Raw genomic sequence first — 25318 nt, forward strand, 5'->3', positions numbered from 1 at the left:
GCCGTTTTTTCCAGTGCTAGTCTGCTTTTGATGTCCGCCTTGCCCCGTCAGCCATAGGTTGTTCTACTGTCTAGGTAGCAGAATTCCTTAACTTCATCTACTTCGTGACCATCAATCCTGATCTTAAGTTTCTCGCTGTTCTCATTTCTGCCAATTTTCATTCCTTCAGCCTTTCTTCGATTTACTCTCAATCCATGTTCTGTACATATTACACTGTCAATTCCATTCAGCAGATCATGTAATTATTCTTCACTTTCACTCAGAACAGCAATGTCATCAGCGGATCGTACCAGTGATATCCTTTCATCTTCAATTATAATCTCACTCCTTGACGTTTCTTTTATTTTCACCATTGCTTCTTCGATGAATAGATTGAACAGTATAGGCGAAGGACTACATCAATCTTTTACACCCTTTTTAATCCGAGCATTTCGTTCTTTGTCGTCCACTCTTATTATTAACTCTTGATTGCCGTACATATTGTATATTACCCGTCTCTCCCTATAGCTTGCCCCTATTTTTCTCAGAATTTCGAACATCTTGCAACATTTTACATTGTTGAACGCTTTTTCTAGGTCAACAAATCCTATGAAAGTGTCTTGATATTTCTTTAGTCTTCCTTCCAATATCAACCGCTACAATTGCTTCTCTGGTGCCTTTACCTTTCCTAAAGACAAACTGTCTTCACCTAACAAATCCTCAATTTTCTTTTCCATTCTTCTGTATATTATTCTTATCAAGAACTTGAACGTGTGAGATGTTGAACTAACTCTGCAATAATTCTCGCACTTGTCAGCTCTTGCAGTCTTCGGAATTTCGTGGGTGATATTTTTCGGAAAGTCAGGCGGTATACTGCCAGACTCATACGTCCTACACACCAACGTGAATAGTCGTCTTGTTACCACTTTCCCTAATGCTTTTTGAAATTCTGATGGAATGTTATCGATCCCTTCTGCCTTATTCGAGTTTAAGTCCTCCAAACCTTTCTTAAATTCTGATACTAATACTTGATTCCCAATCCCTTCTAAATCGACTCCTGTTTCTTCTTCTATCATCTCAGACAAATCTTCCCCCTCATAGAGGGGGCATTTAATAGTAGCCTCGGTTTTAATTTCACCGAAAGTTGTTTTGACTTTCCTATACGCTAAGTCAGTCTTTCCGACTTTCATTTTTTTTCCATTTCTTCACATTTTTGGTGCAGCCGTATCGTCTTAGCTTCCCTGCGCTTCCTATTTATTTTATTCATCAGAGACTTGTATATCTGTATTTCTGAATTGTACTTCCTTCTTTCATCGATCACCTGAAGTATTTCTTCCGTTACCCATGGTTTCTTTACAGTTAGCTTCCTTGTACCTATGTTTTTCTTTTCAGATTCTGTGATTACCCTTTATAGAGATGCCCATTCCTCTTCAACTGTACTGCCTACTGACTGTTATTTATTGCTATATCTACAGCCTTAGAGCACTTCAAGCGTATCACGTCATTCCTTAGTACTTGTGTACCCACTTCTTTGCGTCTTGATTCTTCCTGTCTAATTTCTTAACCTGCAGCGTAGTCTTCATCACTACTACATTCTGATCTGAGTATATCTGCTCCTGGTACGATTTACAGTCCAGAATTTGATTTCGGAATCTCTGTCTGACCATGGTGTAATCTAATTGAAATCTTTCCCTATCACCCATCATTTTCGACGTATACATCCTCCTCTTGTGATTCTTGAACAGAGTATTATATATTACCAGTTTAAATTTATTAAAGAACTCAATTAGTCTTTCTCATTTCTTGGCCCAAGACCATATTTTCCTGTAAGCTTTTCCTCTACTCCTTCCCCTACAACTGCATTCCATTCCTCCATGACTATTTGATTTTCACCTCCCTTTACGTACAGTATTACCCTTTCAGTGTCATCATATACTTTCTCTATCTCTTCATCTTCAGCTTGTATACCTGTAGTATTGTTGTGCACTTGCCCGCGAAAGGCAAAGGTCCCGAGTTCGAGTCTCGGTACATCACACAGTTTTAATCCGCCAGAAAGTTTCATATCAGCCCACACTCCCCTGCAGAGTGAAAATCTCATTCTGAAGTATTATTGTCTATTTTGGTTTGCTGTAGGTTCAAATGGTTCAAATGGCTCTGAGCACTATGGGACTTAACATCTATGGTCATCAGTCCCCTAGAACTTAGAACTACTTAAACCTAACTAACCTAAGGACAGCACACAACACCCAGCCATCACGAGGCAGAGAAAATCCCTGACCCCGCCGGGGGTTTGCTGTAGGTTCTGATAAGAACAACCGTATCACTGAACTGTTCAGAGCAACACAGTCTCTGCCCTACATTGCTATTCATAATAAATCTTATTCAAGATATACTACTTTCTGCTGTTGTTGATATTACGCTATAGTCATCTGAACAGAAATCCTTGTCTTCTTTCCATTTCACTTTACTGGTCCCTACTACATCTAGATTGAGCTTTTCCTTTTCCCATTTCACGTTTTCTAGATTCCCTATCACATTCAAGTTTCTGACATTCCACGCCCGGTTCTAAAAACGTTATCCTTTCATTGATTATTTAATGTTTTTCTCATGATCACATACCGCTAGGTAGTAGCCTCCCCGAGATTCGAATGAGAACTATTTCGGAATCTTTTGCCAATGGAGCTATCATAATAACACTTTTTCAACTACAGGCCACATGCCACGAAATACTGCAGGATGTCTTCACGATTTGTTTCCAAATCTTTTGATGATACGTATAGGATCTGTACCCTATTTGACGCCTGTAGACATTTTTCTGTGGGGAAATCTGAAAAACGCTGTCCACAGGGAGATACCAACTACACCCGTTGACGTGCAACGACGTATTATTGCAGGCAGTTGAGACATCTTTGCTGAAATGCTAGCACTTGTTTAGCATTCGTTTTATGCAGGACTGGGAGTGTGTATTCCCGCTGCCGGTATGTGTATGCGCCTTCGTTGTTCTTATTTGTGTGCTACCACAAGTATTGTACAAATGTCCGAGTGGGAACTTTTCAAAATACGATATCTCGTAAATGGCTCGCACTAGAATCCTGCAACAATCCCCACTGACATTTTAATTTACCCAGATTTTACTTTTTTAATGTCAATAATCACTGTTACATTTAAAACGTGTATGTTTGCACCAAAAATACACTTCCTATAATTTATTATAATCTGTTGACTGGCTAACAGTACGAGCCCCAGACTACCAAACGATTCCGTGAAAACAGCACATTAATTACACTCTCCAATTTCACAATATTTACCGTGCAATTTTTAAGTGATTGACTCTGTATAAGGGGCGTGTATAGCGCTAGATGTTGAGTGATCACTGTGGACGACACGGAGATTTCGGATACTCGTGTGCGGTAGCGTTATAAACACATAAAAGAGTTTGAAAGGGATCTCAGAGCTTATATCTGTTTGGTCTGGTGGCCAAATCGTGCGACATCCACAACTGTGGAGCATTTGGATGGAACAATGGCTCGGTATCGGACGGCATGGAATCTGAGGGCAGGTGTACTCGATGTTAAGGTTCCGACCCAATACATTTGGCCACCGTAAAGGACAGTCCATGTACTGTGCATCGAGTACACCGTAACCACTCCCCACCTGCGTCGCAGTCAAATAGCAGCTAGCGGACTAGGAGATCACCACCTCTCGCATTGGCTGCCGTTAGTACTACAACATGAAACGTCCCCTTAGAACAATTATACATGACTGTGCTTAAACTGACATACAATATTTTTAGCGCAACGCAATCTGACTTTCAAAAATCCCTGCAAAAGAATGGCCCTGACTAACATTAACCTATACCTTTCACAAATCACTTACCTCACAAAAATATTCGTTACAGGAACTACTGCAATACAGCGAGCGCCACTACTGCCAGCTAAATAAAAGATTCAAACTACGGAAGGCACTAACTACTGATAGGCATAGTTAGCAAATGAAAGATTTTAATAGAGAACAAACAATGTATTTACCTTAATAATGTTGGAAACTCATAATATACATAGCAGTTCATGACATCCAGTCTTTCAAATTTCAAAACTCCGCCATCTCTCTCCCCACATCCACCACTGCTGGCGGCTCACCTCCAACTGCGCAACGCTACGTGCTGTTCACATCCAGCTGCCCAACACTACAATGGCGAGTATTACAACAATGCAAAGCAGCCACAGACTGCACACAGCACAGCCAGTGATTTTCATAGAGAGGTGGCGTTACCAATAAAAAAACCTAAACAGCCTACTTACAAACACAAACGACTCCGTTAGGATAGGTGCCGTGACCTGCACGCATGGTTTTGCTGAGTATTGGCATCGCATTGTGCTCAGCTAGGAATAGCGGTTCTATACCATCTGAGTTGACAATCGACGTTGAGTATGGCGGTGACCTAGGGAGAGGTTCCATTTCCAATATTTAGGAGAGATACAACGGATTTTCTCCAGGCGTCGCGGTATGGCGAGTCATCGGCTATGACTTTAGGTCACAGCTGGTAATGTCAGAGGGGCCTCTGACGACACAATGACAGGTATGGGCATTCTGCTACCTCATGTAATACCTTACGAGCAAAAGTGCACTTAGTAAATGAAATTTGTAAATTAACATTTCACTGCTTTGAGTAATTTTAAGCAACACTGTACTTCCATTACGGATATTTGCTATTACGAAATATTACAATATCATTTGCTTTCAGTAAATCACGTTTTCCCTGCTGGAAGGAAATTTCGGACAATGTATAAATTGGTGTACACATTTGCATATCTGACGAAATCTACTTTGCTGATGGTGTAACTATGTAATTTGTTTCGTGAAAGTACTTGTTTTCACACATTTTAGAGATGAGTACCGGAACTGAAGGACGAATTCTCCGTTTAGCACTAACTCAGATGTAGAAGCTTCCCTTCCATCGTGCAATTTATCCGATGACTACACCCATGATGGTTTGTTATTCCTGTCTACGAAGTTAAAAGTGACACATTGAGGTACGATGTTGTTAAATGTTACTCATATTCCATAATGAAATCACCGTAACCTCCGATACTCCCACATCCGCCACTTTAGATCGAGGAAACTGAGGGCCCACAATAGATTAGGCACACAATAAATGACAAACTGCCTATTTGCTTCTGTCTCGAGTTCTTACACCGACGTTCGTCTGATGATTTTACTGACGTTTCGGCAGCACGAGTGGCTTCACCCTCCGTTGCCGGTGATGAACTGGAGCCGAGCTCGCGGCCGTAGACTATATGTACCTGGCGCGCCAATGTCCGAGGGCTTCACCGCGGTCATTTTCGGTGTGGTTCTCCTCTTGGTACCTGCGACGGTCGTTCGCTGCAGTACGGGAAGCTAGGATCCGTTTACCTTAAGGCTTTCCTCTTTCTTGTTGAAGCTGTTCCAGTGTTTGTGTATTTCTACAGCTTCTCTAACAAGCGGGTGTGATAGTGCTTCTCTACAACCAGAACTTCCGTGTCGGAGAATTTTATTACATGGTCGGTCTCACTCAGCGCGTGCTCTGCCACGGCCGATTTCTCCACCTGCCCCAACCTGCAGTGTCACTTACGTTCTTTGATCCTGGTGTTGATTGATTGTCCAGTCATTCCTTCGTAAACTTTTCCGCATTTGCATGTTAAGCTATATATTCCCGACATTGCAAGTGGGTCCTTTTTGTCCTTTGTCGATCTAAGAAATTCTTTGATCTTCCTTGTCGGTTTGAAAATTGTCTTTACGTCGAGTTTGCGCAATATACGGCAGATTCGGTCCGTCACTCTGGGAATGTGTGGCAGGAAGATCGTACCCGGCATTTCTTTTCCTGATTTCTTACTTCACCGAGTGTTTGTCTCTGTTACATTTATAATATAATTTGTGGAGTACCCATTGCTCCTCATAACACTTTCCAGATATTGGATTTCGCGTTTGAGGTGCTGCGGCTCACATATTCGACCTGCTCTCGTTACAAGCGTGTGAATCATGCCTCTTTTCTGGATCGGGTGGTGGTTTGACAGTTTGTGCAGGTATCGGTCCATGTGTGTCGTTTTTCGGTACACGCTGTGACCCAGGTTTTCACTGTCCCTTGTGACCAGCACATTTGGAAATGGTAGTTTTTTGTCCTTTTTCTACTACCATTGTAAATTTTATGTTGGTGAGGAGGCTGTTCGAGTGTTTTAGGAAGTCACCGAGCTGTTCTTCATCATGGCTACACAAAACGAAAGTAGGTTTACAAGTCGCCGAGTCCAGTGCCTGTGCTTCGGAATGTTCCATGAAGAAGTTGGTCACCACTGTACTAAGAGGACTACCCATGGCAACGCCTTCCAGCTGTTGGTAGAAATAATAAATGGATGCGATCTTCTAACTCAGCACACACGTCAACTTCAGTGCATCCTTCCATTTCCATTTAAATCGCTGTCTACATCAAATTTACACTCATAGACAGCAAAAACTTGTGAAGTACGTGGCAGAAGTTGGTTACCCATTCTATTCGCGTATCCTATGCTGGAAGTATGATTACTTCATTGTCTTCGTGCACACTGTAACGACCTAAACTTGTCTTCGTTGTCCCTAAGGGAGCCATACGCAGGAGGGTGTATTATTTCTAGTTATCTCACATTGTACTTGTAACATGCCCGGGGGTACAAATGGCAGGGGACGCTTTAACTGTTTCCGTTCGCTGCTTCTTGACCGTGCGCCCTGTCCACATCACGTACCTGATAATCCCGCAGCGGTCGTACTGTTCTGCTCCACAATGTCGCTGGCTTGCCTGAAATTATGTATCTAAATGCAGGGCTATTACAAATGATTGAAGCGATTTCATAAATTCACAGTAACTCCATTCATTGACATATGGTCACGACACACTACAGATACGTAGAAAAGCTCAATAAGTTTTGTTCGTCTGAAGCCGCACTTCAGGTTTCTGCCGCCAGAGCGCTCGAGAGCGCAGTGAGACAAAATGGCGACAGGAGCCGAGAAAGTGTATGTCGTGCTTGAAATGCACTCACATCAGTCAGCCATAACAGTGCAACGACACTTCAGGACGAAGTTCAACAAAGATCCACCAACTGCTAACTCCATTCGGCGATGGTATGCGCAGTTTAAAGCTTCTGCATGCCTCTGTAAGGGGAAATCAACGGGTCGGCCTGCAGTGAGCGAAGAAACGGTTGAACGCGTGCGGGCAAGTTTCACGCGTAGCCCAAGGAAGTCGACGAATAAAGCAAGCAGGGAGCTCAACGTACCACAGCCGAAGGTTTGGAAAATCTTACGGAAAAGGCTAAAGCAGAAGCCTTACCGTTTACAATTGCTACATGCCCTGACACCCGATGACAAAGTCAAACGCTTTGAATTTTCGGCGCGGTTGCAACAGCTCCTGGAAGAGGATGCGTTCAGTGCGAAACTTGGTTTCAGTGATGAAGCAACATATTTTGTTAATGGTGAAGTGGACAGACACAATGTGCCAATCTGGGCGGTAGAGAATCCTGACACATTCGTGCAGCAAATTCACAATGCACCAAAAGTTAACGTGTTTTGTGCAATCTCACAGTTTAAAGTTTACGGCCCCTTTTTCTTCTACGAGAAAAACGTTACAGGACACATGTATCTGGACATGCTGGAAAATTGGCTTATGCCACAACTGGAGACCGACAGCGCCGACTTCATCTTTCAACAGGATGGTGCTCCACCGCACTTCCATCATGCTGTTCGGAATTTCTTAAACAGAAGACTGGAAAACCGATGGATCGGTCGTGGTGGAGATCATGATCAGCAATTCATATCATGGCCTCCACGCTCTCCCGACTTAACCCCATGCGATTTCTTTCTGTGGGGTTATGTGGAAGATTCAGTGTTCAAACCTTCTCTACCAAGAAACGTGCCAGAACTGCGAGCTCGCATCAACGATGCTTTCGAACTCATTGATGAGGACATCCTGTGCCGAGTGTGGGAGGAACTTTACTATCGGCTTGATGTCTGCTGAATCACTAAAGGGGCACATATCGAACATTTGTGAATGCCTAAAAAAACTTTTTGAGTTTTTGTATGTGTGTGCAAAGCATTGTGAAAATATCTCAAATTATAAAGTTATTGTAGAGCTGTGAAATCGCTTCAATCATTTGTAATAACCCTGTATGCAAGCAGGTCAGGGGAGCCATTCAGCGTCAAACACAACACTGTCCTACGTCTGGTATGAACATCTATATTCTGAGACGATGTGAAAATCACAGATTGTACTGTTTACACTCTAAGTCACAAGTGTTTGTGCTACTTCTAGATAATTATCTATCCACAATATCACTTGGTCGAGCGTACGCGTAACCGAACACGGCGCGGATGATTGTTAATGATGCGGAAGCCGAATGATAGAACGAAAGTTCCTACGCTAGCCACGCATAAACAGATTTCTTTTGGCACCAGTCCTCCTCGACACTAGTAATGATATGACACTGCTCATAAAGTTAAGTTGCAGTTCACAGTTCACAATTGTGCGAGGGTGCGCGTAACCGTCGCGGCGCGGCTGATTGTTGATGATGAGGAAACGCGATGACCGAACGCACGTTCTCACGCTCACTACAAGACACTGGCACTTGAATGTTCTCTTTTGTGGTAAACTATATTGCTGATCGACATTAGTTCATTCTGAGAGGCCGAACACGGCGCTGATGATTGATGTAGAGTGCGACACGCAACGGGAGTATACTCAAATACGTTACCGGTGGCACTGCTTATTTTTCATTACATCATTACGCACTTTCCTCTGAATCACTTCCACATTCCATCTCTTTACTGTAATAGCACTTGCAGCAACACTTCAACTTCCATAATAACAATGCCTCTCACACGCAGAGCTACCCACAACACAACATAACAGTTCCGTGTCCCGTGCTCCACTCTGCAAACGCGCTGTCCGCAAAGATACTCCGTAACTAAGCCAGCGCTATGAGAATACGCTTACATACTGGTTTTGAAATTTTGAAATATTATTTCGAGGAGCATTTGATGCATTTCTTCGAACGTCTACGGGTTCAGCTTTATAAGTATTTTCATGATGCATCAAGAAGAAATGTAATTATTAGTGCAGCCCCTCTTCCTGTACTTTCAATAAGCCCTATTATCCCTTTTATCCCTAAATACTGTAGGACGGGACGCACGATTTTTTGCACTTAGAGTCCTGTACCGATGTTTGCTATTTGATTGACCTCCGACTGTGCCTTTGTGATCTTTTCATTTCATATTCCAACAAATTGTTTTCTTTCGAATTATTTGTGTGAGTTGACTGGTTCCAGTTATGATCCACTGATTTTGTAGTTATAAGATACAAACCTAGGAATTTTGTAACGTTCACATTTCTATTTCGGAACATCTAAAGCAAGTTGTTGATATTTAGTACTCTTTGATATTTTTTCAAGTTCTCACGGCTCTTGCGAGGGACTCTTTTTGGTTAGTACGGGAGAGTGCTGTACTTAGGGAATAATGTGGTTGGGAACACATTATGTTTCTTTGCTGGTGATTTACTTTGGTGTGTCTTTCTTCACGTGATTTCAGTATCTTGTACCTTGGAACGGAAGGTGGTCTTCTACTACTGAAAACTTGGTGCTAGCAGATAAATTTAATTTCTTAAATATCTTAACAATTTTTTTAGTCGAGCAAATAGTAGTTTGTGTTAGTTGCTAAAAATTTATATTTCAAAACTTTTTAACTTGTGACTGGTTTCTGGAAATGCTTCTTTTTCATTTGATTTAACTTACACATGAAGATTTTCTCGATTGCAACAAATTTAAATTTCATTACAATATTTGTTCCTAGGTACATGACTTTCTTGTACCGTGCAATTGTTTTTCATATTTGGCAAAACATAACTTTTCTGGAACAATTTTTTAGTTTTTAAAAAAATTGCAGCATATTATTTCAAAATTGAATAAGAAAATATATTGAACATCTACCGTAGGGTTGGCAAAGTGCGAAATTAAGACAAGTGGTCCTACACCCTCCTTCACTTCATTTTAAGCAGCTGCACCATCTGTAAGATTTCGGAGGTTAGATTAATATTGTCTCTTATGTCAATAATACACTGAGGTGACAAAAGTCATTGGATGCCTCCTAAATTGCGTCGGACCTCCGTTTGGGCACCGTAGTATAGCAAGTCAACGTGGCATAGGCTCAACAAATCGTTGGAAGTCCTGTCCAGAAATACTAAGCGATACTGCCTCTATAGCCATCCCTAATCGTGAAAGTGCTGCCGGTTCCATTATTTTGTGCACGAATTGACCTCCCCATTGTGTTCCACAAATGCTCAATCCAATGTGGGTGGCCAAATCATTTACTCAAATTGTAGAGAACGTTCTTCAATGCAGTCGCGAACATTTGTGGCCCAGTGACCTGACTAATTCTTAAACATAAAGATTCCATGGTTGTTTAGGAACATGAAGTCCACAAATGGCTGCAAATAGTCTCCAAGTACCCGCACATAACCATTTACAGTCAGTGATCCATGGAAACACATCCTACACCATTATGGAGCCACTACCAGCTTGCACAGTTCTTTCCTCACAACCTGGGTCCATGGCTTCGTTGGAGCTGCGCCACATTCGAAATCTACCGTTATACCAACTGCAATTGTGATTCGTCTTACCAGGCCATGAATTTGCAGTCGTTTAGGGACCAACCTAAATGGTCACACGCCAGGAGAGGCTCTGCTGTTTGCAAAGGCATTCACATTGGTCGTCTACTGCCGAGGTCCGTTCAGGCAGTTGCTTGTCTGTCGGCACTGACAACCATACGCATGCGCAACTGCTCTTGGTCGTGAAGTAAAGTCCGTCGGCTACTGCGTTGTTAGTGGTAATGCCTGAAATTTGATATTATTGGCACACTTTTGACACTGTGGATCTAGGAGTACTGAATAACCTAACGATTTCCGAAAGGCATGTCCCTCCAACTGCCATTCTGCATTCAAAACCTCTTAATGGCCGTCGTACAGCAATATTCACGACGCAAACCTTTCCACATGTACCACCTGAGTACAAATGACAGCTCCGCCAATGCCCTACCCTTTTATTAACTGTGTTCGCGGTACTATCGCCTTCTGTGTATGTTCATATCGCTATCCCACGGATGTTAAGGGACCAAAGACCCAGCCTTCAACCACAACAGAAATTAAATCTGCGTCTGTCGATGACCCTAAATCGACTCAGATATCGTTTAATTGGATGAACGTTCTTCTTTGTTAAACACAGATGTTGTCAAACTCTTTTCGAAAGTCAAGAATTAATCAGACTGTCCTCATAGTTTTCAGAATGTCATGTTAGAAAAGCGTGATTTACGTTTGGTGTGACCGTTGTTCTCATGCTAGTCTACATGGAAGAGGTCGTTCTTTTGGAAACACCTCATTACGACTAAGATTAGATCATTAACTACGAGGCCGGCCAGGGTGGCCGAGCGGTTCTAGGCGCTACAGTCCGGAACCGCGCGACGGCTACGGTCGCCGGTTCGAATCCTGCCTCGGGCATGGGTTAGTTAGGTTTAAGTAGTTCTAAGTTCTAGGGGACTGATGACCTCAGATGTTAAGACCCATAGTGCTCAGAGCAATCTGAACCATTAACTACGAGTAAACGACATATGAATATAAATAATATTTCATACCGGTTTGGAGGATAACTTCCGATACCTCCCTAGGGTACTACTGCTTTTTAGTTACTACCGTGAACAGTTTTATAGTCTATGAACGTGTTGCATTTTATTTAAGAGTAGATAATTCAGCTGCTAATTGTGTATAGAGTCCGACAGGGATTCCATCAGAATCGAAGCCTTGTAAAATTTTAGCGATTTCACCTGTTTCTCAACACCTCTGACAATAAATCTTACATCAGTCATCTTGCAGTGGGGGCAAAAAAGTCGGATAGTACTCCGTAACTTGCTCTGTAAAGGAAGATTTGGAAATGCTGCTCTTTTCTGTCTGACAGTCCCTACATGTAACCACTGTTGCTTCGGGTTTGGTAACAGATCTTCCGATAATATTCTACTGTGGTAGTCCGTAACCTAGTTGAAACAGAAAATTAAAGCAATCGTTTATGAGATAATGCCTGATTATGTGGGAAAGCTTACAACGTTGTTTCTAGAAATAACGCACTCCACATTTGTCTCGCACAAATTTTGACCGATCTTAGTAAAGTAATGGTGCAAATCACCAATAAATTAGACAAGGAAAAGTATCACACAGTTCTCAGTAACGCACAGTAAATAACTGCAGTTATTTTTAAATTCTGTCGACAGTCCTATTACGAAAAGTTTGTTCATAAACAAGTGGGTTATCAGAACATAAATTATTACGTAACTTCTCTGAGCAAACTTGTGCTAAAGCAACAGTTAGCTAAAGAAACAAACATTTTCCTAAATAGCTCAGCGAAACATTCACAAGGGGCATAAAATTAATTACGAAAATAGCTAATGAGTGAGCTCTGTCTGCTACGATAAAGACGGTGTTACCTCGCAATAACATTCACTTGCGTAACAAAACTAATCAACGTCACAAATAAATAATATAGGATTTCACTGTTTTCAAGTTTTCACAACTTTTTGCAACATCGTCGTAATGATGTCTAGTTTTGTTTTAGGCATTCTAGCCTGTTCCACTTCCAAGTAGACAGCACCTTATCCTTCCATCTCTTCTTAGGACGTCTAACATTTCTTTTCCTTCAAGGCATGTTTGTGATTTAATTTAGAAATTCGTTCATCTGAGAGCCTGTGAATGTGTTAGTGGTATTTCTTTCTGTACACCTCCATGTTATGAAGTACACTTTGTAAGTAGGCTGTTTAGGTTTTTATATTGGTAACGACATGTAGCGCTCTATATGAAAATCACTGACTGTGCTGTGTGCAGTCTGAGGCTGGTCGGCATTGTTGCAATATACGCCATTGTAGTGTTGGGCAATTGGCTGTTAACAGCGCATAGCGTTGCGCAGTTGGAGGTGAGCCGCCAGCAGTGGTGGATGTTGTGAGTGAGATGGCGGAGTTGTGAGAGCGGATGATCTGGACAGAGACAGTAAATTTGTAAGACTTGATGTCATGAACTGATATATATATATATATATATATATATATATATATATATATATATATATATATATATATATATAATATGACTTTTGAACAATATTAAGGTAAATACATTGTTTTTTCTCTATCAAAATCTTTAATTTGCTAACTATGCCTATCAGTAGTTAGTGCCTTCAGTAGTTTGAATCTTTTATTTAGCTGGCTGTAGTGGCGCTCGCTGTATTGCAGTAGTTCCAGTAACGAAGATTTTTGTGAGGTAAGTGATTTGTGAAAGGTATAGCTTAATGTTAGTCAGGGCCATTCGTTTGTAGGGATTATTGAAAGTCAGATTACGTTGCGCTAAAAAATATTGTGTGTCAGTTTAAACACAGTCATGTATAATTTTTCTAATGGGACGTTTCATATGTCGACCCTTAGCCGACGATACCTCACTGGAATCTTCTGATTTTTTCTTGTAGTTTGTGTAATTAGTGCAGCCTTTGTTTATTGCTAGCGCGTAATTGTAGAGAGAATTCCCTTTGTAGTTGTAGTTTTTCGTTGTTGTACAGTAAAACAGTTGTGGCATGCATGTAGATTTGCACCAAGTATTCCGCAGCTGAGCTTGCAATTAACGAGATATTATTTTCAATACTATGTTAATGTATTTTCTTATTTTGGTCTTCAAATAGTGCTTTTCTGTCTTATCGTGTGAAAGATTGTGACAATAACGGCGTGTGAAAAACGTAATACTAGGCTCCAAAGTAAACTGAGTAACGACAGTGAAGACTAAAGCAGTGTGTTAGCGCCGCCGAGTAATGAATTAACTAATGTTCAAAGTAGTAATTTGGTAATTGTGCATACGGAAATGGAGCGGGCTGCAAATAATGGTGTAGGCAGTGAAACAATTAGTGAACAGGAAGCATTATCGATCGATCGGTCGGCAAGAGCTCGCCTCAGGAATCCGAAATGACAGGATACAATCTTGCTAATACTGTAGATTCAGGTTTTGCGTCCTCACCGTTTTCTAAAATAAGTCAAGACACATTTTCTGCTTTTCAAAATGCGAATAGTGCCGGTTCAAATGCACTGCCGAATAGCATTGAGGAACATGTTGCAGACACCAGTGCATTGTTATCACAGTTAATGCAACAATTGGGACAAATGCTACAAAAGTTAGACACAACACTTGAACAAAATCAGAAACAAATGGGACAAAATCTTCAAAAGTTAAACGCAATGGAACAATATCTTCACACCATGCTTGAACAAACACGTGAAGATTTAACTACTGAGTTACATAAAATCGAATTGAAATGTCAAAAAGTCTGTAATGACGTAAAAACACAAATTTGTGAGCATTTCCAACCTATTTTATCGCGGCATGAAAATACATTACAGAATCACGAAGCAGCCATAAAAGAACTGCAAACTATAGTTCATGAAAATCATGAGACCTTGCAAGCTAAAATTGACTCAGTTGCATCTACCGATTCGGTTACTCAACTTGCAAAAACTCAGGAAAACTTAAAGGACACAGTAGATACGATTTCAACACAAATGGACACTCCGAAACTTGGTTCAGAAAAACACACTGAGGTAATCAGTTCACTATCGGAGAAAGTAGCCGAACTTTCGGATCAGTTCACTAACATATCTACACAGGTAGATGATGGTCTGAAAGACACAAGACCCGTAGCCTCCACTGACACAGAAGAGTATGAACAAATTAGAAAATTAAAAGAACATCAAAATCAAATCAATACACAGTACAAAACAGAAATCCGGAAAGTACAAGATCAGTTGACACAGGTAATACAAGAATTTCGCATTTCAGAGGAGACTCGCGCTCCAACACGGGAAGAGGGACTTAGAAATACGGAAAAGCCGCAAAATAATAACACAGGGCATTTCGGATATTATGAAAGAAATTGGCAAGGTGCACCTAATTTTGAGATGGAACTGCCGACACGACGTAACAGTGACCGAAATGCGACTCGCCGACATGATGATTTTGACTATAAGCTGTTTATTACTACACGTAAATTGAAAACATTTAAAAATTCAGGCAACGACATTCATCCACAAGCGTGGCTTCATCAATTCTCTCATTGTTTTCCTCCCAACTGGTCATTACAGCACAAATTAGAATTTATCTGTGGCTGTTTAGAGAATGAACCAGCTGTATGAATGCGATCGATCATTCACGATTGTCACAGTGAAGGAGAATTTTATCATGCCTTCCTCTCAGCATATTGGTCTCAGCTACACAAGACCGAGTAAAACATAGCATCATAATGATGAAACATTTAGAACAATCTCAATTTTCCAGTCCTGTAAAATATTTTAAAGACATGTAGCACAAGAATCAGTAGGGACTCTTACAAGAATTGGAAATTGACACTGACAATTGCGGGATGCGAGAACAGGAACACAACAATTACAGGTCACATCCGTCACAATTCCGCGACGAAAGAAATAACAACTGGACACGAAAAGGCTATTCTTACAACACAAATCGTGACCAAAACAGGCACCATCCATGTGACAACCACTGGCAGAGTAATAATAATCACATTTCCGTAGTAATGAATACGACAGAGATAACCATAGAAACAGACAATATGGGAACCAAAATAATTATTATCAAGGGAGACAGAATAACTTCAGACGCAACAGTTCAGAGCGCAGTTACGATTAAGGGAGAAATTCTCCATCACGTGACCGACAAGAAAGAAATTATGGAATCTACCGACATGACGACAGACGATATAATAGTAACGACAGACCTGAATTGCATCAGACCTGGCGGGATTCAAACAAGGTGAATTTCTAGAAGTTAGGTCTTCTAATCCTAATAACGACGCGCGCCAAAAAAGAAACAGACTATGACTCGCACCGCAGGCAGGCACGTGCGCCGGCTGGCTCAGAGAAAAATGACATAGACGCTAACCTTGAGAAAAATTTTAGCATTCTTTACCGACATATACAACATGATAATTGCTTTGAAGTTGAAACTCTACGCACTAGGAAGAGTAAAGGTTTACACCACATTTCACATGTAAAACGGTTTATTGAATGATAATTTGCTTTTTAACTTCGTCTTCGCCATAGAGCTTTTCACTTCACGTTACTAGTATGTTTTGTCAGACTTAGAAACTGTTAACATGCAACAATGTTTGAAGTTAAATATCCAGTCAAGAACCATGGGAACATATTTAGACAGTGATTACGAACGCATTGATATAGTGAACAGACGACACAGTGTTATTGTGTGTGTACATTCCTGCTTGTTTGTTGCACGATTACATAACGACTATAAGGCTTACATACTTAGAACATATACCAGTACTGCTAATGAGATATTACTGCAACATTTTGGTTTACTTGAAAAACATTATGGATTTAAAGTGCTTTCTGAGAGATACCAGATGACACAGTGGTTAGTTTATTTGACACCTACACGACTATATCACGACGCTACTAATGTATGACACAATTTACATTGTTGCTTTCGCAGTGTATCTGTTTTATATCTGCACAGTTTTTCTGAATTCTTCTGGAAAGGAAAACATGCTTTAGTAGTAAATTTGTGGTATAGCTACAATAAGACAGCCTTTTTTCTAGCACAACAATACATTACAGTGTAGTACTTTCTTGATCTCGGTACTGTACGTAATAATTACGATATCTATATGCACAGCATTTCGCTTTTGTTTATTACGAGGTAAATACATTGACTTCAGCAGAACTTTGCCTACAGAGGACGATAAATACGACACCTCCACAGAATTATCTTACACCAAGACGCACATTTAGCGCTATAGGACACGCATTTGAGTGATTAATTTTGTACTTAAATCATTTATATGTAAAGATTTTTGAATCACAAAGATACAAAGAATGTTTTCGGTGATACATGTAATTCGATTGCTGTAATCTGTAACACCTGAAGGTATAATTACATTAATCCTCAGGGGGGTAGATGCTTACTTTGTGTATCATGTGTTTGGCAAGCACAAGGAGCCCTAGCTAATATGGTATTTGTTTATACAACTTTACACATTGGTACCATGTTTCTCTAACACAGAATTTTACAGCTATCTGATTATTTAACTGAGAGAGACAAACATTTTTTTTTTACTACATCACTGACAAATGTTTGCGTAATTACACAGTTGGATAACTTCACAATTACGAAATTGTATTTAGTCTGTACTTTGTGAACCCTTAGTATTTTTTCAGAACTATTGTGATACTATGAGAGCTTAGAACGCTGTATTTGGTATGAGATCATGATTTTTAAAGTACGCTTGAGGTAGGTGACACTTTTGAAATGAGCAAAGAAATTTTTTTTAGGTTTTAAAATATTCAGAAAGCTACAACGATTTTGAGATGTGATTGATCTGTTATGATGATATTATTACGACGACAATGTGTATTATGCTGTTGAGGTATGTTTATGATCAATGAGATGATGCTATATGAGGTATCTGATTATGCTATGTATTTATTATGATGAAATATTGAAGATGTGTTGATGAATATGTTTATGTGTAATGAGGTAATGAATAAGGAGTAGTGGTTAGGGACTCTGACTTGTGAAAAAGGATGATGGAAACCAAGAATCGTACTTTAAAGAGGTATGAAAAGTGTGTAAATGCGTGAATGTATCACAATGCCAATGAAATTTTTTTGGACGCTATTATATTTAAAGGATTTTGTTTCTATACATTTGTAACGCAAATTCTCAACCTGTGAAATTTTATATGAGACTCACACTGTAGTGCAAACTGGTGTCGTAAATATTTCGGTAAGAAAGTTAAGTGACCACCTTCACGTAATGTGTCGTGGGCACCCAGCTGCGTGACAGTCACCTGGGAAAAAGCCATTAGTGTGTGCCTTTCAGAGGCACAGGTGGAGAAAAAAGGAGGCCATTATCATCGTTATTGGCATTTCTGTGTAGAATGGATCGCAAATAGTACACGCTCAAACTTGAAAACATGTGATTACACTGTGGAGCTCGTAATTTATGATATTTACTAAAATGCCTAATTAAATGATGAGAAACATTTTATATCTATTGTCTTTGTAGTTGAGAGATTGCTCATTTTGTTTAATATCTAGTATCTAGCTCCACTACAGCATTGGTTAAAATAAAATTTTATAGATGTACTAATATAAATATTTTATGCCTACAGATCCAGTAAATAATAACTTTATGATCTACTTCAAAGAAACGAAGGAGCGCAAAAAGACATTTCCCTTCACAGGAATTGCATACGGAATTTTCTTTTCAACTACTTGGTAATTTTTTTGGTAGAAAAACTTCTTGTGGTGCACCACTTTAATTACATAGACACTAAGATGTGAATAGACATTTCCCTTTTCTGTATTGTTGTCTTTAGTGTACCAGTTTTTCTGCTTGTGGGTTTGTCATGTTTAGATATAAGTTATTACATTTACGGCTGCTTGCTTTGCCAGTTTCCATTTTTTGTCATTGTTGTTTGTGTTTATTGATTTCTGCTGCTGCATTGCCTCATCCCTTAGTTTAGCATCTGAGCTCAGTAGATTTAAGTTAGCTTAAGATGGGGTAGGCTGTAGAAGAGAACGAGTTGTGATGAGTTGGAAGAAATGCATTGAGAAGCTATAGGAAAATGGTTTGTCCGAAAAAGTATTTTAAAAGAGGATATGAACAATAAAGTAGGGTTTAAGGACAAAAGGTTTAGGTAGGATTTTCTTGGAAATAAATGATGAGGTAAGATAATGCAAAATAAATAATGAGGTAAGAAATATGTGAACATATAAATACAGAAAGCATGCTTGGATAGGATTTTTTTGATGGAAAGAAATGTTGAAATAAAACAAAAGATCTATGGAATGAAGTTTTGGGTTGGACTGCAGTACCAAATGTTACACTGAAAACAAACCCTGTCCCGGTCTTTCGTATTATTGCACTATGTGTTTGTATACACTTGTGTATATGTGTTCTTCCTGTCTTGATGTGTTTAGCTAATAAGATTTATGTTGTATACTTTTTCTAATACTCAGCTACATTCACTATGATGAGGAATACTGTTATCCTCAAATATAATTTGCATTTATAATATGTTATTTACTTTCTAAAGATGTTTAAACATTGTTTATTCTGTTTTGTTTCAATGCTCATGTGTGAAGTTGATGTGTCTAAAGTTATTCTGATCTTTTATATATGTGCTTATGTCATAATTCCTGTAACACTGTTGTATCTGTTTAATTCTAGTCTTTTGTAAAGCTTGTACTACTACAAATGTTATCTGTATTGTTATGTTCTTTAATGATGTATTTTGTACCTTTGTAATTGTATACTTATGTTGTAAATTTATAATTGTATAGACACCAGTTCTTCAAGTTAAGTATCATTTCACTGCACACATTTCTGTTGGTCACAACATATGCACCGTATGTGAGAAGTTGGGACTGTTAGTGCTTGCACGTGTGTTAATAATTCAGCAAGGTACTGGATAACAGCACTGCTGCTTCTAAGGACAATTCCAAAAACTTTGTGAGTGCACAAGTGGTGGTTATGGACTTGCTATATTATCTGCAAGACTCTTCAATGGTGATTGTGCACCCGCACAATCACAACAGATGGCTGCAGGCCATCTCTACAAGGACTACAGTGGGTCTGCATCTTTGATGACCCACCAATACCATTATCTCTACAAGGACTACAGTGGGTCTACACCTTTGATGACTCACCAATACCATTATCTTTACAAGGACTGGAGTGGGTCTGCACCTCTGGTGGCCCACCAATACCATAATCTCTACCAGGACTACAGTGGGTCTGCTCTCCGATGACCTACTTACCAATATTCTTCTAAACTTCGACTGACTCTTCTGTGGGTTTGCTCTGTTGTGGCCCATTACCTGTCTGTATGTCAAGAGTCAGCACTGTCTTTCCGTTGGAAGGACAACACTACTTCTTCAAGAATGCATGGAAATCCCCTATTTCTGTGTGCATTTTCTTTTACTACTCAGGCTTTGAGAAAAAAAAACACTACAATTTTGCTGTGATGAATGATCAGGACTGTCTTTATGGACTGTGAGAAAATTTTAGCTTTTGACCAACGTTGTATCAATAAGTGTGTGCATTTGATTTCTTTGTTATTGTAATTATGAAAATTTTTTCAAACCTGTATTGGCCACTGCCCAAAACAATTTGTAAAATTTTTTGTGGGGAGCATGGGGTCAATGTAAGTAAGCTGTTTAGGTTTTTATATTGGTAACGACATGTAGCGCTCTATATGAAAATCACTGATTGTGCTGTGTGCAGTCTGAGGCTGGTCGGCATTGTTGCAATTTTTGCCATTGTAGTGTGGAGCAGTGTGCTGTTAACAGCGCATAGCATTGCGCAGTAGGAGGTGAGATGCCAGCAGTGGTGGATGTGAGGTGTGAGATGGCGGAGTTGTGAGAGCGGATGATCTGGACAGAGACAGTAAATTTGTAAGACTGGATGTCATGAGCTGATATATATAATATGATTTTTGAACAATATTAAGGTAAATACATCGTTTTTTCTCTATCAAAATCTTTAATTTGCTAACTATGCCTATCAGTAGTTAGTGCCTTCAGTAGTTTGAATCTTTTATTTAGCCGGCTGTAGTGGCGCTCGCTGTATTGCAGTAGTTCGAGTAACGAAGATTTTAGTGAGGTAAGTGATTTGCGAAAGGTATAGTTTAATGTTAGTCAGGGCCATTCTTTTGTAGGGGTTATTGAAAGTCAGATTGCGTTGCGCTGAAAGTATTGTGTGTCATTTTAGTGTTGATCAGAATAGGTAGAGAGCGAAATGCGAAATGTCTGAGTACGTTCAGTTCTGCTTAGCTGTTTGAAAATCAAATAACATAAGATGTTTATCAGCACAGTAATTCATTAATTTTCCTAAGGTGACATTACATCTTTTTACGCCAATTTTGTTTTTAATTTCACTATTATGGTTTCTGATCTATGAATTTGTAGCCAGAGAGTCATGTTAGGAGTCCCTTTCATCTGCTACAGTTTTTCTCCGTTGAATGAAAGTAAAAATCCAAGTCTCCGATTCATACATTATATATGGTACCACAATCACATAACATTACAGAACTATCTCTGTCCTAAAATTTTTCAGTTGAGTGTGATTTATTTTCTCAGTCCCTTTATTGATAGAATCTTTCTTCACTTTCGTTGTCATAAAGTTCACTCCACTTCTCTACTTGACTTTTCCGAGACATTTTATGATTACTTCGTTACACGATACCGATTTGTTGCACGGACCCACCTTTAGCTATCTCAGTACATTTGTCTTTGTTTTGTGGCTGTCTCCCTTAGATAGTTGCCTTCGCTAATGGTAGTGACTCAGATCTCCTGGTTTTATAATGTGTCCCTCAGTGGATGTCAACAAGGTTCTCTGCTCTAGGAGGGTCGGCCTCTCTAAACCTCTTACACCTCCCTTCTACCCCTCCCTCTGCCTCCATACGTAGAGGACTGCTCTTTGTCTGACTCCTGCCCAAGATAACTCTCTGGCTTGTGAGGCCCTGCCAGGAACTTAAACTGCCGCCAGCACAGCAATCTGGGAGATTGCACTACATCATCACGATAAGGCGGCAGACCTCGAGGAGGCTTCATTAAAATAAAAAAAAAATAATGTGCTTCTAACGTCTCCGGTTGTTATACTGAAAAAAAAACTGACGGACTGGCTCCTTATCATAGAAAAATTTTCCAGTGCAACAAAAATGGTCTACATTTTTAAATATACTCTTTATTTGGCAGATTAAAAAATGGTTGAAATGGCTCTGAGCACTATGGGACTTAACTTCTGAGGTCATCAGTCCCCTAGTACTTAGAACTACTTAAACCTAACTAACCTAAGGACATCACACATATCCATGCCCGAGGCAGAATTCGAACCTGCGACCGTACAGTCACGCGGTTCCAGACTGTAGTTCCTAGAACCGCTCGACCACCGCGGCCAGCTTGGCAGATTAGATTTCTCTTATTTTATGATAAACTCAGCTACTAATGACACAAAAGTATATTGGTAAGGTTATTAATTTCGGTCTACCGTGACCATCTTCAGAATGTAACAAATGCAATATATTACAGAATTCGTGTCATTGTGATAGGAGAGGCTATCAAGACGAAACGTCGCCGAGAACTCTTCCAGACGTTTTTCTGGGTCCATCGAGCTATAAGGCTCGATAGTTTATTGGGGTCATGCTCTCTAACAAACTAGCCTAACAGCCTAGAAAAACTGAAATGTACGACAAATGCAAAAAAAATAAACACTGCTGCTGAAGGGCAAGCTAACTGGCATGGTATATGAAATATATGTAACAGCGCAGAACACATTATTACGTAACAGGAGCCGATCTCCTAGAGTAATACGTCAGGTTGGTAATATTTCATATACTTCCTTAGAACACACTTGTAAATGACAGGAAGGAGGTGGAAATAGAGCACTAACTATCTAAATAGCTGTACTGCTACAGGCTATTAAAACCAAAACTAGCTGAGTTGCTACATGTATCTCTGTTTATTTCAAAGCATGCCGTAGGTGAAATTTATAAACGTACGAGAGTTTTCCTATAATTAAACAGATGTACACTGAAAAAAAATGCTGCAAAATAGTAATGGGAGACTGGAACGCCATTGTGGGAGAAGGGAAAGAGGGAAACGTAGTAGGCAGTCATGGTCTTGGAAAGAGAAATGACAGAGGTGAATGGTTAATTGACTTCTGCAGGGAAAGGCAGCTGAAATTGGCAAACACATGGTTCAAGAACCATAAGAGGAGGCTCTACACTTGGAAATCACCAGGGGATAAATATAGAAACCAAATCGATTTTATACTGGTAGAAGAAAGATACAGGAATGGAATCAAGAAGGTGCACACATTACCAGGTGCAGATATTAATAGTGACCACAACTTACTTATGGCAGAAATAGAAATAAGAATGAAAAAACTGAAAAAGGCGACAATGGTGAAGAAATGGGATCTAGAGAAGATAAGGTCCAACAAAGAACAAATTACAGAAATGCTGTCTCGGGACTTTCTAAACACATTACGAGACAAAGAAGCACCTGATAATGCCAACGAGTACTGGAATATGCTGAAAGAAAGAATCATTAAAGCAGGACAGCAAAATATAGGATATGTAAAAGGGAAAAGGTCAAAAAAACCATGGGTCACACAAGAAATGATTTCCAAGATGGAGGAAAGAAGAAATATGAAAAACAAGAACACTGAAGATGCAAGAAAGATATACCGAAGGTTAAATAACGAACTGCGAAGAGAAACAGAGCAGGCTAGGAAAAAATGGCTAAAAGAGGAATGTGATGAAATTGAAGAACTGGACAGGAAAGGAAGATACGACTTACTATACAACAGAGTAAAGACTATGACATGGGAACAAAACAGAGCAGGAAGTGCTACTATGGAAATTTTGAGTAAAGACGAAGAGGTAGTGTATAAAGATCGTGACGATGTCCTCCAGAGATGGGAAGAATATATAAAAGAGCTATATGACACAAATAGCAAACCAGAAACTCTGGAACTTGAATCACACAACAGTGTAAGTGATGAAGAGAAAGGACCGACCATCATAATGGAAGAAGTAAAGTCTGCGATTGCTGCAATGAAAAATGGCAAAGCAGTAGGTACAGATACAATACCGGGAGAAATACTAAAATGCTTGAACCACAATGGAATAAGAGAAATATTGAGGTTATGTAATAAAATATATGACAGTGGTGAATGGCCTGAGGACTTTTTGACAACAATAATGATTCCATTGCCGAAAAAACAAGGAACCAAGAAATGCAGCGAGCACAGGACAATCAGCCTCATTTCACATGCAGCCAAAGTGATGTTAAGAATAATTAATAAAAGACTTGAAAAAGTAATAGAGGAGAATCTCGGCGAGGAGCAGTTTGGCTTTAGACGGAATACGGGCACCAGAGATGCAATAGGGCTCCTACGAATCTTAGGAGAAAGGTTTATTGAAAAAGGAAGAGACCCATATATGTGCTTCATCGATTTAGAAAAGGCATTGGACAATGTGGTTTGGGACAAGCTGGCGACTATTATGAGGGAAAAGAGAGTGGACTGGAAAACCAGAAGACTTATAAACTCATTGTACCTTAATCAAAAAGTTTCAGTTAAAGTGAGAGGACAAAGTACAAACTGGATCAGACTAGGGAAAGGAGTAAGACAAGGATGCTGTTTATCACCTACTCTTTTCAACCTGTACTTGGAAAATATGATTGACCAATGCTCATTAGATGACAAAGGAGTAGAAATTGGAGGAAGAAGAGTAGGGTGCTTGAGATTTGCTGATGACATGGTCCTTCTAGCCACAGGGGAAAAAGAATTACAGGATTTGGTGGACACCATTGCAACTAACGGAAGAAAATATGGAATGAAAATTAACACAAATAAAACAAAAGTATTGGCAATAGGAGGAAATAAGGAACTAAAAATTGTGCTGAATGGAGAAAAACTAGAACAGGTGCAAAATTTTAAGTATCTTGGAAGCAGGATAGACACCGACTGGAAGTGCACCACACAAATTAAAACAAGGATAGCAATGGCAAAAGAGGCGTTTTATAAGAAAAGGAGAATCCTCTGCAGCGGTATGGACAGAGAACTCAGAAAGAGACTCATAAAATGTCTTGTATGGAGTGTTCTTCTATATGGCGCTGAAACATGGACTATGAGGAAAAAAGACAGAGAAACGCTGGAGGCTTTTGAGATCTGGACATGGCGGAAGATGGAAGGAATAAGTTGGATGGACAGAGTAAAAAATGAAGAGGTACTGAGAAGAGTGGGAGAGAAAAGGCAGTTACTAGATGTAATAAAGGGAAGAAAACGAAATTGGATTGGGCATATATTAAGAAAGAATGATGGACTGATAAAAACAGTTTTAGAAGGTTATGTAGAAGGGAAAAGGAAGCGAGGAAGGAAGAGATTCCAGATACTGATTGACATGATGGACGGTACAACATACAGCAGCCTTAAGAAGGAAGCAATGGATCGCAGAAAATGGAGAGGCAAAGGACCTGCTAATATAGCAGATAACTGATGATGATGACACTGAAATTATTGTTTTCCGCTATGTGAACGAGTAGTAGCTGAGTAGGTTCTCGTCTTCCATTCTTCAGAGAAAGTAACTTTTATTTACAGTCACTAATTATAGTTCTCACGTGGCAGCCCATTACACAAATTTGAGTTTTTGCTGTGATAGAGTGAATACCTTGG

The sequence above is a fragment of the Schistocerca serialis genome, chromosome 2 (assembly GCF_023864345.2).
Source record: "Schistocerca serialis cubense isolate TAMUIC-IGC-003099 chromosome 2, iqSchSeri2.2, whole genome shotgun sequence".
Classification (NCBI taxonomy): Eukaryota; Metazoa; Arthropoda; class Insecta; order Orthoptera; family Acrididae; genus Schistocerca; species Schistocerca serialis.